Raw genomic sequence first — 4055 nt, forward strand, 5'->3', positions numbered from 1 at the left:
CGCTTTTACCTTAAAAAACTAGAAAAAGGCCGGGCGCGGTGGCTCAAGCCTGTAATCCCAGTGTTATGCCCAGACTGTTTGTTCCCCAAAGAAGACCACCAGAGTCCAGAGTCAAAGCCAAGCGGCAAGGATCTTTACTACAAGTTCGAACTTGGTCCCTCCTTTACACAGTATACAAGAGGGTCCTGAACAATGCGAGCGTTTGCTTTTTATAGCCCGAAAGTTGCAGGGGAACAAAGAAATTCTTTTGGCTCCCGCGCTTTCAGTAACCTTGAACGGCTGTCTCCTTATCGGAGACTTTCCAGGTGGTGTTTATACTGGGCTCAGGGAGTTTGAGAGATATATGGTGGTGGGATGGGAGGATGGGATGTGTTTGTGCTAGGCTCAGGGAGTTTTGAGCCCGGGGCTGAGGAATGTGCCCAGCTCCTTTCATTCCCCCCTTCTTTTCAGGTATCTTTAGAGCCAATCTTGGGTCTTATAAGTCTGATTCTGTTTCAGCGTTTACAGGTTGGTATTGGGCTCTGAGGACCATGAGTTGTACGGTGTCAAATCTCTCTCTAATAAATTGTAAAATTCTGTTAACAACACAAGGTCCTACGGTAAGCAGAAATAGTAGACTTAGCAGGGGTCCAAGGAAGGGGGCTAACAGAGAAAACATAGAGGAATTCCACCATTGGTCTGCAGCTGAAGCAAACTGCCGTGTTTTTACTTCAGTGCTTAACTTGCGTAACTGTTGGACCCAGTCCTCTACAAGTCCTGATTCATTTATGTAGAAACAACAGTCTTCTTTTAGAAATATACACGTACCACCTTTTTCTGCAGTGAGTAGGTCTAGGGCTCTCCGGTTCTGCAAGGTTACCTGAGCTAGGGACGTGAGCTGCCGCTGAAGGGAGGCAAGGGACTCAGCCGACTCCTCCATAGCAACGGCAAATTGTTGGTACAACTTGTTACTTTCTATGAGGGTGTGACCTAGGGCTCCCCCCGCCAGTCCGGCCGCAATGAAGGATGCGGTGAGGGAGATTCCTGCAATGAGGGGGAGAAATATGGCTCGTGCAGGTCTCAGTCTAGGGTCTGGGTGAATAACAGCACTAGTCCAGTTACCGGTATATCCTAGGAACTCACCAGCAGTTAGTAGAGTCAACCGGGGAACTAATGTGACAGGGAGACACAGCAGGTTGTTAACAGAGGGACTAGGTAGGTTTTTAGATAATGTTCCATTACACCAGAAGAATATGCCTGATGGAGCCCTTAAGGTGATATTAGGGGGCGTTGCAGTGATGCTACAGAGGCTGGAATTGGTTCCTGAGAAACAGTAGGGAAACTTCTCCTGACTGGGGTTTAGGTATAGGGGCACGTTCAGGATAGGAGCATACGAGAGGTTTCGGAGGTTGTTAGCTTGGGCAAAGGTAGAGGATCCCCATGGCAGAGGGACAGCAGTTAGCGGTGGACGCCCTAGAGTGGCGCACAGAAAGCAGCCAGACAGGCTATGAAGTCCTGTAAGGTTAGCAAGTTCTAGTCCTTCTTGTAATAACTTTAACCAGGAGAAAGGACGTAAGTCTTGTGTTAGTCTGTTTTCCTGTCGTTGGATATTCCCGTGGACCAGTGGCAGTACTTGCACTAGGCCTCGCCACAGATAGAGGTGACTGCTAGGCCATGTGGAGGAGGGGGAGTAGTATACAGCCCCATGTTGAGGCGTGGTCCAGCGGGAGTTCCAGGGGTCTCTGACTATCCATGTATATGAAAAGTCTCCATCCCGTCTACGATGGAAGGGCCACTTAGGGTCTAACTGTTTTCTCTCTCCCCAATAACGGGGTCTATGGATGTTATAATAGTTATAAGGACAGCCGGCATTTTGGTGCCACCAATAGTGTTTACAATTATATTTAGTCTGATCAAACTCAAAGCATATTGTTGCTGTCATAGGTTTGGCTATTTGGAAACCAGTAAAATTTAGTAGAATTGGGCTGTTGCACCCTGAGGAAGGGCAATCAGCACTGGCCAATAATTTTCCGGGCTTATGAGGTTGCCCAGGGTGAGTTCGGTTTTCATAAAGCCAGAATCTCCAGACAAAGGGATTATGAGCTGGTTTTGTGATTTCCCCAGCGGCCACTAGGGCGACTAACGTTAGGGTTAGACTACCTAACTGCATATTTGCAGTGAGCTATGCTGCCGGCGCAGGGTGAGTTTTAAGGGGTTGTTCCTAGCTCTGTCCACAGTCCACGCTTCCGGTGCTTCAGCCGCCGCCGTGATTGGTCCCAGAAGATCGGAGGTTGGGTCCACTGGCTTGACGTGGGTGTAGTGGATCCACGATGCGATGCCTTCTATCTTCAGGGCAGTGGGTGTGGTCAAGAGTACCTGGAGTGGTCCTTTCCACCTGGGTTCTAGGGTCTCTTGTCGGTGTCGCTTGACTAGGACCCAGTCTCCCGGCTGGTACGGATGGGGTGTCGGCGGGGGACCGGTCTCATATAGTTCCTTCAGCTTGGGCCAGATTTCTTGATGAATTTTCTGCAAGGCTTGTAGGGAAAACAAGAGTTCAGAGACATTTTCTGTTTTGGACTTGAGCAGATCATCTTTTAGGCTGGGAACTAAGGGTGGGGGTCTGCCATACATAATTTTATAAGGAGTAAGGCCCAGTCTGTAAGGGGTGTTACAGGCCCGGAACAGAGCGTAGGGGAGAAGGACCACCCAAATAGCGCCAGTCTCTATAGTCAATTTAGTTAAGGTCTCTTTTAAGGTCCGATTCATTCTCTCTACCTGTCCTGAACTCTGGGGCCTGTAAGCGCAATGTAGTTTCCAATTTGCCCCAAGGATGGAAGCCAAATCCTGACTTACCTTAGCGACGAAGGCCGGCCCATTATCTGACCCTATCTGGACGGGGAAGCCATACCTGGGGAGGATATCTTCCAGGATTTTCTTTGCTACAACCTGAGCAGTCTCTTTCTTGGTGGGGAATGCTTCAGTCCACCCTGAAAAAGTATCTACAAAGACAAGTAAGTACCGATACCCGTATTTTCCTGGCTTTATCTCAGTAAAATCTACTTCCCAGTAGATACCGGGCCTGGTTCCCCTGAGCCTTGTTCCCGTTGCAGCCTGGGATTGGGGGTAGGCGTTGTTAAGCTGGCAGACTTTGCAACTTGTCACGATGTTGCTGGCCATCTCGGCTGTATGTCTGAATTTGAGCTTAGAGCGTCTGATCAGGTCTATCATCTGCCGAGCACCCAGGTGGGTGGTTCGGTGGATGTGTTTTAACACTTGTTGTCCTAATTTTTCTGGTAGGATGGTTTGGTCATTAGTATCAATCCACCACCCATTCTGGATCTGTTTCAGGGGAAGTTTGTCAGTTCACTGGAGATCTTGTTCTGAATAATCAGGGAAATATGGCAAGTCCCGGTGGCCCGGGTCAGGGAGCTGGAGTGCAAGGAGTTGGCTGGGAGCCTTCGCCACCTTTCTTGCAGTTTGGTCCGCCAGAAAGTTGCCTTGAGCAGTTGGAGTAATTAGTTTCTGATGCCCTGGGCAATGCACAATGGCTAACTTTTCTGGCCTCCATAGGGCTGTTAGCAGGGCTAGGATTTCTTGCTTGTTTTTTATTTCTTTTCCTTTAGCCGTCAGTAACCCCTGCTCCCTGTAAATGGCCCCATGTATATGCGCTGTTGCAAAAGCATATCGGCTGTCTGTATATACCGTCAGCTTTTTCCCCGCCCCTAAGGTAAGAGCTTGGGTGGGCGTTATCAGTTCGGCCTTCTGGGCCGATGTCCCTGGGGGCAGGGGTTCCGCCCAGATTACCTTAGTCTCTGAAGTCACTGCCGCTCCAGCGTACCTCTGGCCCTGATGCATGAAGCTGCTCCCATCAGTGAACCAGACGAGGTCGGCGTCAGGAAGTGGGCGGTCCTGCAGGTCTTCTCGAACTCCATGCAACTGAGTTAGTATCTCGGTGCAGTCGTGGAGTGGGGCGTCCAGGTCCGGGTTGGGCAGCAGCGAGGCAGTCTCTTACCCAGTGGCTAGCCTCCTTGCAGTAGGCACATTGGTCTTTTCTCAGATTATCATGCCTGGGGGGG

The sequence above is a fragment of the Papio anubis genome, chromosome 11 (assembly GCF_008728515.1).
Source record: "Papio anubis isolate 15944 chromosome 11, Panubis1.0, whole genome shotgun sequence".
In the NCBI taxonomy this organism is placed as follows: domain Eukaryota; kingdom Metazoa; phylum Chordata; class Mammalia; order Primates; family Cercopithecidae; genus Papio; species Papio anubis.